The sequence below is a fragment of the Arachis hypogaea genome, chromosome 12 (assembly GCF_003086295.3).
Source record: "Arachis hypogaea cultivar Tifrunner chromosome 12, arahy.Tifrunner.gnm2.J5K5, whole genome shotgun sequence".
Taxonomy (NCBI): domain Eukaryota; kingdom Viridiplantae; phylum Streptophyta; class Magnoliopsida; order Fabales; family Fabaceae; genus Arachis; species Arachis hypogaea.
Window position 1 is genome coordinate 37,691,530 of NC_092047.1, and position 11,615 is coordinate 37,703,144.

Genomic DNA, 11,615 nt, shown 5'->3' on the forward strand with positions numbered 1-11,615 from the left:
TATTTATTTAATTACTTACTAACACTTCTCTTCATCTCAAATCACTGCTCTTATCCTCACCCTTGTGTTTGGATTATCCATTCTTCTTCACTCTTATTCCCTTTTCTTCTTCTACTAACAATAAGGGAACCTCTATACTGTGGTAAAAAGGATCCCTATTATTATTTTCTGTTCTCCTCTTTTTCATATGAGCAGGAGCAAGGACAAGAACATTCTTGTTGAAGTAGACCCTGAACCTGAAAGGACTCTGAAGAGGAAACTAAAAGAAGCTAAAATACAACAATCCAGAGACAACCTTACAGGAATTTTCGAACAGGAAGAGGAGATGGCAGCCGAAAATAATAATAATAATGCAAGGAGGATACTTGGTGACTTTACTGCACCTAATTCCAATTTACATGGAATAAGCATCTCAATTCCTACCATTGGAGCAAACAATTTTGAGCTTAAACCTTAATTAGTTTCTCTGATGCAGCAGAACTGCAAGTTTTATGGACTTCCATCTGAAGATCCTTTTCAGTTCTTAACTGAATTCTTGCAGATATGTGATACTGTTAAGACTAATGGAGTAGATCCTGAAGTCTACAGGCTCATGCTTTTTCCTTTTGCTGTGAGAGACAGAGCTAGAATATGGTTGGACTCTCAACCTAAGGATAGCCTGAACTCTTGGGATAAGCTGGTCAAGGCTTTCTTAGCCAAGTTCTTTCCTCCTCAAAAGCTGAGCAAGCTTAGAGTGGATGTTCAAACCTTCAGACAGAAAGAAGGTGAATCCCTCTATGAAGCTTGGGAGAGATACAAGCAACTGACCAAAAAGTGTCCTTCTGACATGCTTTCATAATGGACCATCTTGGATATATTCTATGATGGTCTGTCTGAATTAGCTAAGATGTCATTGGATACTTCTGCAGGTGGATCCATTCACCTAAAGAAAATGCCTGCAGAAGCTCAAGAACTCATTGACATGGTTGCTAATAACCAGTTTATGTACACCTCTGAGAGGAATCCTGTGAGTAATGGGATGCATCAGAAGAAGGGAGTTCTTGAAATTGATACTCTGAATGCCATATTGGCTCAGAACAAAATATTGACTCAGCAAGTCAATATGATTTCTCAAAGTCTGAATGGAATGCAAGCTGCATCCAACAGTACTCAAGAGGTATCTTCTGAAGAAGAAGCTTATGATCCTGAAAACCCTGCAATAGCAGAGGTGAATTACATGGGTGAACCATATGGAAACACCTATAATTCCTCATGGAGAAATCACCCAAATCTCTCATGGAAGGATCAACAAAAGCCTCAACAAGGCTTTAATAACGGTGGAAGAAGCATGTTTAGCAATAGCAAGCCTTTTCCATCATCCACTCAGCAACAGACAGAGAACTCTGAACAAAATACCTCTAATTTAGCAAACTTAGTCTCTGATCTATCTAAGGCCACTGTGAGTTTCATGAATGAAACAAGGTCCTCCATTAGAAATTTGGAAGCACAAGTGGGCCAGCTGAGTAAAAGAATCACTGAAACCCCTCCTAGTACTCTCCCAAGCAATACAGAAGAGAATCCAAAAGGAGAGTGCAAGGCCATTGAATTGACCATCATGGCCGAATCCAAGGAGGCAGGGGAGGACGTGAATCCCAAGGAGGAAGACCTCCTGGGACGTCCAGTGATCAATAAGGAGTTTCCCTCTGAGGAACCAAAGGAATCTGAGACTCATCTAGAGACCACAGAGATTCCATTGAATCTCCTTATGCCATTCATGAGCTCTGAAGAGTATTCTTCTTCTGAAGAGAATGAAGATGTTATTGAAGAGCAAGTTGCCAAGTTCCTTGGTGTAATCATGAAGCTGAATGCCAATTTATTTAGTAATGAAACTTGGGGAGATGAACCTCCCCTGTTCACCAATGAACTAAATGCATTGGATCAATTGAGATTGCCTCAGAAGAAACAGGATCCTGGAAAGTTCCTAATACCTTGTACTATAGGCACCATAACCTTTGAGAAGGCTCTATGTGATCTTGGGTCAGGAATAAACCTCATGCCCCTCTCTGTAATGGAGAAACTGGGAATCTTTGAGGTGCAAGCTGCTAAAATCTCATTAGAGATGGCAGACAATTCAAGAAAATAGGCTTATGGACAAGTAGAGGACATATTAGTAAAGGTTGAAGGCCTTTACATCCCTGCTGATTTCATAATCCTAGATACTGGGAAGGATGAGGATGAATCCATCATCCTTGGAAGACCCTTCCTAGCCACAGCAAGAGATGTGATTGATGTTAACAGAGGTGAGCTAGTCCTTCAATTGAATGAGGACTCCCTTGAGTTTAAAACTCAAGGACATCCTTCTGTAAACATGGAAAAGAGGCACAGTAAGCTTCTCTCAAAACAGAGTCAACCAGAGCCCCACAGTCAAACTCTAAATTTGGTGTTGGGAGGCCACAACCAAACTCTAAGTTTGGTGTTGAACTCCCATATCCAAACTCTAAGTTTGGTGTTGGGAAGTCTCAACAATGCTCTGAACATCTGTGAGGCTCCATGAGAGCCCACTATCAAGCTATTGACATTAAAGAAGCGCTTGTTGGGAGGCAACCCAATTTTTATTTTTCTAATTTTAATTTATTTTTATTGTTATTTCATGTTTTATTAGGTTCATGATCATGTGGAGTCACAAAATAAATATAAAAATTGAAAACGGAATCAAAAACAGCAGAAGAAAAATCACACCCTGGAGGAAGGGCTTACTGGCATTTAAACGCCAGTAAGGAGCATCTGGCTGGCATTCAACGCCAGAACAGAGTATGGATCTGGCGCTGAACGCTAGAAACAAGCATAGAACTGGCGTTCAACGCCAGAAACATGCTGCATCTGGGCGTTGAACGCCCAGAACAAGCATCAGTTCGGCGTTTAAACGCCAGAATTGCATGCAAAGGCATTTTACATGCCTAATTGGTACAGGGATGTAAATCCTTGACACCTCGAGATCTGTGGACCTCACAGGATCATCTCAGGATCTGTGGATCCCATAGGATCCCCACCTTCCCTCCTCATAATCCTAGTTTCTTCCACATCTTCTTCTTCATCTATTCTTTCTTCTCTTGCTCGAGGGCGAGCAAAATTCTAAGTTTGGTGTGGTAAAAGCATAAGTTTTTTTTTTCCATAACCATTGATGGCACCTAAGGCCAGAGAAACCTTTAGAAAGAGGAAAGGGAAGACAAAAGCTTCCACCTCCGAGTCATGGGAGATGGAAAGATTCATCTCAAGGGTCTATAGCTCAGTGGTAGAACATTTGACTGCAAATCAAGAGATCCCTGAGATACCTCAGGGGATGCACTTTTCTCCACAGAATTTTTGGGAGCAAATCAACACCCCCTAGGAGAATTAAGTTCCAACATGGGACAATTAAGGGTGGAACATCAAGAGCACTCCATCATCCTCCATGAAATTAGAGAAGATCAAAAAGCAATGAGGGAGGAGCAACAAAAACAAGGAAGAGACATGGAAGAGCTCAAGGACATCATTGGTTCCTCAAGAAGGAAATGCCACCATCACTAAGGTGGACTCATTCCTTGTTCTTACTTTCTCTGTTTTTCGTTTTCTTTATGTTAAGTGCTTATCTATGTTTGTGTCTTCATTACATGATCATTAGTATTTAGTAACTATGTCTTAAAGTTATGAATGTCCTATAAATCCATCACCTCTCTTAAATGAAAAATGTTTTAATTCAAAAGAACAAGAAGTACATGAATTTCGAATTTATCCTTGAACTTAGTTTAATTATATTGATGTGGTGACAATACTTTTTGTTTTCTGAATGAATGCTTGAACAGTGCATATATCTTTTGAAGTTGTTGTTTAATAATGTTAAATATGTTGGCTCTTGAAAGAATGATGACAAGGAGACATGTTATTTGATGATCTGAAAAATCATAAAAATGATTCTTGAAGCAAGAAAAAGCAGTGAATACAAAGCTTGCAGAAAAAAAAAATAGCGAAAAAAAAAAAGAGAAAAAGCAAGCACAAAAAGCCAAAGCTCTTAAAACCAAAAGACAAGAGAAAAAAGCCAATAGCCCTTAAAACCAAAAGGCAAGGGTAATAAAAAGGATCCAAGGCTTTGAGCATCAGTGGATAGGAGGGCCTAAAGGAATAAAATCCTGGCCTAAGCGGCTAAACCGAACTGTCCCTAACCATGTGCTTGTGGCGTGAAGGTGTCAAGTGAAACTTGAGACTGAGCGGTTAAAGTCAAGGTCCAAAGCAAAAGAAGAGTGTGCTTAAGAACCCTGGACACCTCTAATTGGGGACTTTAGCAAAGCTGAGTCACAATCTGAAAAGGTTCACCCAGTTATGTGTCTGTGGCATTTATGTATCCGGTGGTAATACTGGAAAACAAAGTGCTTAGGGCCACGGCCAAGACTCATAAAGTAGCTATTTTCAAGAATCAACATACTGAACTAGGAGAATCAATAACACTATCTTAACTCTAATTTCCTATAGATGCCAATCATTCTGAACTTCAATGGATAAAGTGAGATGCCAAAACTATTCAATAGGCAAAAAGCTACAAGTCCCGCTCATCTTATTGGAGCTATGTTTCATTTATAGTTTGGAATTTATAGTATATTCTCTTCTTTTTATCCTATTTGATTTTTAGTTACTTAGGGACAAGCAACAATTTAAGTTTGGTGTTGTGATGAGTGGATAATTTATACGCTTTTTGGCATTGTTTTTAGTATGTTTTTAGTAGGATCTAGTTACTTTTAGGGATGTTTTTATTAGTTTTTATGTTAAATTCACATTTCTGAACTTCACTATGAGTTTGTGTGTTTTTCTGTGATTTCAGGTATTTTCTGGCTGAAATTGAGGGACTTGAGCAAAAATCAGATTCAGAGGTAGAAGAAGGACTGCTGATGCTGTTGGATTCTGACCTCCCTGCACTCAAAGTGGATTTTCTGGAGCTACAGAACTCAAAATGGTGCGCTTTCAATTGCGTTGGAAATTAGACATCCAGGGCCTTCCATTAATATATAATAGTCCATACTTTGGCCGAGTTTAGATGATGCAAAAGGGCGTTGAACGCCAGTTCTATGCTGCAGTCTGGAGTTAAACGCCAGAAACACGTCACAAACCAGAGTTCAATGCCAGAAACACGTTACAACTTGGCGTTCAACTCCAAAAGAAGCCTCTGCACGTGTAAACTTCAAGCTCAGCCCAAGCACACACCAAGTGGGTCCCGGAAGTGGATTTATGCATCAATTACTTACTTCTGTAAACCCTAGTAACTAGTTTAGTATAAATAGGACTTTTTACTATTGTATTGGAGACCTTTGATCAGTTTTATGCTATCTTAGACTTTCATGGGGGCTGGCCATTCGGCCATGCCTGGACCATTATCACTTATGTATTTTTAAACGGTAGAGTTTTTGCACTCCATAGATTAAGGTGTGGAGCTCTGCTGTTCCTCATGATTTAATGCAAAGTACTACTATTTTCTATTCAATTCAACTTATTCTGCTTCTAAGATATCCATTCGCACCCAAGAACATGATGAATGTGATGGTTATATGACGCTCATCATCATTCTCACTTATGAACGCGTGCTTGACAAACACTTCCGTTCTACATGCAACCAAGCTAGAATGAGTATCTCTTAGATATCTAATACAGGGGACCGAGTCCGAGTTATTAGTATCTTCGTTGTATAAGTTAGAACCCATGAATGGCCATTTCTGAGATCCGGAAAGTCTAAACCTTGTCTGTGGTATTCCGAGTAGGATCTGGGAAGGGATGGCTGTGACGAACTTCAAACATACGAATGCTGGGCGTAGTGACAGACGCAAAAGGATAGTGAATCCTATTCCAGTATGATCGAGAACCTCCAGATGATTAGCCATGCCGTGACAGAGCATTTGGACCTTTTTCACAGAGAGGATGGGATGTAGCCATTGACAACGGTGATGCCCTTACAGAAAGCTTGCCATGGAAAGGAGTAAGACTGATTGGATGAAGACAGCGGAAAAGCAGAGATTCAGAGGAATGAAAGCATCTCCATACGCTTATCTGAAATTCTCACCAATGATATACATAAGTATTTCTATCTTTATTTTCTATTTATTTATTATTATTATTCGAAAACTCCATAACCATTTGATATCCGCGTGACTGAGATATACAAGATGACCATAGCTTGCTTCATACCAACAATCTCCGTGGGATCGACCCTTACTCACGTAAGGTTTTATTACTTGGACGACCCAGTGCACTTGCTGGTTAGTTGTGCGAAGTTGTGAAGTTATGTTTGGACCATAGTATTGTGCACCAGTTTGTTGGCGCCATTACCAGGGAGAGAATGAACAACAAATTTTACAACCTGAGTAACAATTTCGCATACCAGAGATTCAAAAGATATGTTCGCTAGTCCTGATTTGAGCAATAATCAATAGAAAGCTAGGCGGTACAACACAAACATAAAGTGGGGTGTAAGAGTGATACCTCTTTGTGAGACCTATATAGACATTATTCTTCTTCTGGCCCATTTCCTTGCTATTGCTTTGATCTACCTCTCTATTCTGATGAGGTCTTCTTAATTTTGTAGTATTCTCCATGTTGATATACTTTTCTACCCTTTCATGGGCATCAAACAAGGAGGGTAGATGTCTCTTGGATAGACTATGAGAATGGATAATCTCTAAGGCCATTAATGAGCCCCAGGATAGCTACCTCTGTTGGTAAGTTTTGAATCTCTAAAAAAGCTTTGTTAAAACATTCCATATATGCTCTCAAAGATTCTCCTACTTCTTACTTCAATCTGAGTAAATCTGGAGTATGCTTTGTGTTTATCTTTCTGAATTGAGAAGTGAGTCAAAACTTTCTTATCTAAATCATCAAAGCATGTTACCGACCTGAGGAGGAAAGTTGTTGACCCACTTCATTGCCGCTTCATAAGGATTGTTAGGAAAGCGTTGCACTATATGGCATCAAACACATTTGCTAAATACATGCGGCTTTCGAAAATTGTTGAGATGGTTGAGTAGATCAAGCCACCCATCATAGAGTTTGTAATCCAATTCCTTCCTTTCATCCTGACTTCTTCCTCTCTGAAGCTCGGCCTCTAGTCTTCTCAGTTTGTAATCCAATTCCTTCCTATTTTGCAGCTCCTTCCTAAGTTGTCTTTCTGATTTCCTTTGTCATTTCAGCTTGATTTCTAGCTGCTCGAGCCGATCTTGGTGTCCATGGAAGAGTACTAGTATCTCAGTGGAATCCTATTTCTAGAGCTTTCAGGGATGTAAACTTCTGAGTTCACCCCATGACCCCCACGGTCTCCTTTTGCCTTTGAGTTGTGGGGAATGGAGAGTGCACGCCCATCGTTGTTGTGGTCTCTACTTTGTGATCCTGAATCGGATGCAGTATGCCCATCTTGATGCTGATTGTTTGGTGTTATCAAGGATTGAACTCCAAATGTGCCTTCACATCAGCTCCAAATGATAGTAAAAGTACCTGCAAGGTACTCCGATGCTTAAGTTAGTAAGAGTTCAAATAAGCTTATTAAAATTAAGATTGAGAAATACCTGATTTTGATGTGGTATTTATAGGGGAGGATGTTGACTTGTTTGTCACTCCTAAATCTTTTATGTATGAGTAGTTAGTGGTTTCTTCCCTAATTGCATGGAAAATTATTCCACGTTCTAGCAGTTATCCCTAAGGAGGATAATCATTAGCGGTGGAGGAGAGTAATGACTTATTTCCCAAGTCGGGCACGGGTTGTGGTACCTATATTTTGAGCAGGCCGAGTATGACGACCTAGGTCTCCTTAGGCATGTAACACCCTAATTACCCTAAGCCTTACCTCATGCCGTAAAGAAAAGAATAACTAATTGCCACAACAATTCTAAGGCTTATACGATAATATATAGAAAGGAATAATAATACGAGAAGCCCGATGAAGAAATTACAGCTCATGACAGAAATAGAAAAGTGCGAAGCATTCACACGATAACTAAAAGCATAAAGGATGAGATATAGGTACAAGATAATAAAGTATATGTAGATATAGAAGCATAATAGTCATAGAATAATAGCCGCAACTCGCGGAGTTTAGGCCAACTAGTTACATGCAGACATAACAGAGTTTTAAGTTAAAACAACGTATACAACTTATCTCTCAAAGTTAAGCCTCTAAGGCAACAAAGTATAAACATACAAAAGATAGAGAGAACTACAACAAAATATCCAAAATATACAAAAGAGATATCAAGAGATCCTCCGCTCTGTCACCATCTCGCAACTCACCGAGATGGGTTATGACCTGCATCTGAAAAACAACAACAAATATGGCATGAGAACCGGAGGTTCTCAGTATGGTAACAGTGCGCAGTATATAAGATGTAAGGTTCCAGGACACCAGAGGCAATCCTAGAACTTCACATCAAGCATAAGATTCAATCTAAAAATTAAGTTTAAATAAATCCTTAAACAGGTCATCTAACTTAGGGGATTTCTAATCTAACAATTTCACCGTTGTCCCACAGTCTTCGCCATCCTAACCTCCATGTGATCCCATCGCCACCGCCTACTGAACCTTTTCAATCCCAGTAGAAAACACAAGTAATTCATACAAGTAAAGCACAAGTAATTATCATGTATAGCAAGTAAATCAAGAAGCACTTAAGCATGTTATATAATTAGGAATAGTATGCAAGTAAACAAAGCAAGCAAACGCATAGTAAATGCATATGATGAATGTCTGTCCTACTGGCTATGATATCACATTGTCGGTTCAACCGCCAACCCAACACATTTTCATGGGAATATCACCTTTCAGTCACGAATATAAATAGGAACCCCCAAGGATATCGTGCCTGGCACACGGTCCAGGGATATAGTGCCCGACACACTCTTGTGATTCCGAAAGGATGCGAGCGGGATTCTCAGCCACAGACCTCACATCTCAACGTAAGCGGGATTAACCACCGTCCTCACGCCGCCGCTGTGACCTCGACAAGAGGGATTAACCAACCATCATTGCCAGGCGTATAACGTCTCAACAACATCAGTAATAAACAATGTATATCCATATTCCTCAGTGATCACTTTAAGTATCAACATCTCCTCATTTATCTTTGAGTCCCAGACTCGTCACAAACACTATCAATTCTTATTTGCACAGCTCGTCATACTCATCATCAATATAATACTCTTCTAACCCACGTGACTATTCCATACTCAATACTCCAGAAACCTAAGGCTTCGTTTTCTAACTCATGATAGAAAATTACTAATTTAAACCAACTAACTCATCTCTATTAGTCTTAGGGCCTATTTACTAGGTAATAATTTCAAACAATAGTTTAAATAAGTTTAGAAAGATAGAGAACCCTTGAAAATGAAGAAAAATAATTTTTCAGCAAAACAGGGGTGTCACGTACGCGAGCCCCCTGTCCGCGTACGAGATAGGTTGAAAAAGTGAGGGTCGCGTACGCGAGACTCCTAACTCGAGAGGAATTCCTGGGTCGCGTGTTAAAACTCGCGTACGCATGCATTGAAAAGACATGCTCGCGTACACAACGTAATACCCGCATACGCGAGATCCCCAGGCAGTGGAGAGTACCCGCATCACGTGCACAGGTTCGCGTACGCATGCTGCATCAGACTCAGAAAAATTAAATGCTGCAGAATTTCATATTTTTGCACCAAACTTCAAACGCGCATAACTTTCTCGTTTTAAAATATTTTCCGTTCGTTCTTTGAATGTTTTAAAGCTCTCGGACCCAACTTTCATAAAAATTAAGTTTCATAAAAAATAAGAGTTTGGAAGCCAAGTTATGTCTCGCCAAAATTCATCAAAAAAAATCAAATTTTAAAAAAATCAGCAAGGTTCTCTAAATTTCAAAACTCAAAAATACCCAAACCAACTCAAATATAACCAATTATCCATAGTAATCACTCCCCAACCAATTCTCATTCATATAACTATCAAAACCTACCAATCTTACAATTCAGCTTAGATTCCTACCAACACAATCATCATAAAACCTCACCACTACTAATCAATTCCATTCAAAGTCTTTATTTCTCAATTCAATATCATTAAAATTCACCTTCACCAATAATTGTACACCAACATCAATCAAAACAATCAAGTCTTATTATCATCATCAACATTTATTATCAAACGCCCAATTCACCATCAAAATTCATCAAAATCATTACAATCATCAATACTCATCATGCATCATCAATAATTTAAACCTATCCTATGATCCACTAGCCTAAAATTCATGAAACATTACATATTACATAGAGAAAATTGAAACCATACATTGACCAATTTCCAATATGCACAATCGCCAAAATTTAGATCCCACAAGCTTTCGATCACAACCAAGCCACCAACTCAAATATGAATGCTTTCAAATAGCCAAGACAACTCTAACAAGCACCAATGCTCAAATTAACATCATATATTTCATCAAAATCAATATCTAATATTTACAATATACCAAACTACAAGGGTTTTTGAGAAACCTTACCTTATCCATAGAAATTCGGGATGAACCCAACAATTTTTCACTAATGATTAGTACCTAAACAACCAACACACAAAAATCTACCCAAAACTCAAACCTTAATTTTTGAAATTCATATAGTTGTAGAATGGGGAGAGAGTTTCAAAATCTTACCAACAAAAGTTAGATAGAACTAACAGGCTCAGCTAGAGCTTCACCTGACCACAAATCGTTCGCGAATTGGAGCACTGTAGCTCGAGTTACAAGAGAAAGAAGGAGAAGATGAATAGTGTTCTTCATCCCTCTTCTCTCAACTCATGCAGTTGTATTTGTGTTGTTTTGAATGATGAATGAGCTGAATGCTCAGTAAAGAAGGGTTTTATATGTTGGTTTTGGGCCTAATTTGAGTCTGGTTTAACCCGTTAGTATTTTTGACCCGTTTGACCCAATTTTAGAATTAGTGCCTGATTTTTAACTTTAATTATTTTCTTAAGTTTTTCTACAGTTTTTATTATTCTCATGCAGTACCAGACAGACTTAAGCCAATATCGTCGGCTAATTTATCAATACGCGTTTTTATGCAATTTTTCGCAAAAAATTATATTTTCCAACTCAAAAAAAAATATACTAAATTCAAATATTATATTTAAATTTTTTAATTAATATTTTATATTTTTAAACCTATTTCAGATAATTAAATTATTTTAATTAAGTAATTAATTAATTACGTTCTTATAAGGCACGCTCTAGTGGTTTTGGAGTAATCATCTTGGTCTGTATAGAATCAACTTCTCTTAAAAAATGATTTTATTCTTTTTGGTGAAGGTATATAGAAAATCGATTCAAGCAAAAAATTATTATTTCAGAAACAAATCTATCTAAAGTAATTAAATTTTTAAAAGTTGAACTAATTGAACAAATTCAAATTCGTATATTCATTAATTTTTAGAAAAATGTACATGTTACTAATAATCATTTTGAGTCATTGATTTGTTTTCTTTAAAGTACGATGAATCTTCCAAGATGTATTTTCTTATCTTCCTCCCTTAATGATTTCGCACTACATTATTAACTTGAAGTTTTAATATTTTGTTAGGAAATTCATCGTATATTCTTGACTCC

At 38.2% G+C, this 11,615-nt stretch overlaps 1 non-coding gene across 1 annotated transcript; it reads right to left on the reverse strand.

The window, feature by feature from the left end:
• Nucleotides 1–724: 724 nt before the first annotated feature.
• Nucleotides 725–832, reverse strand: LOC112730870 (small nucleolar RNA R71). The gene has a single exon (XR_003166674.1). It is a non-coding gene; the product is annotated as a small nucleolar RNA R71 (small nucleolar RNA).
• Between the last annotated feature and the right edge of the window lie 10,783 nt (nt 833–11,615).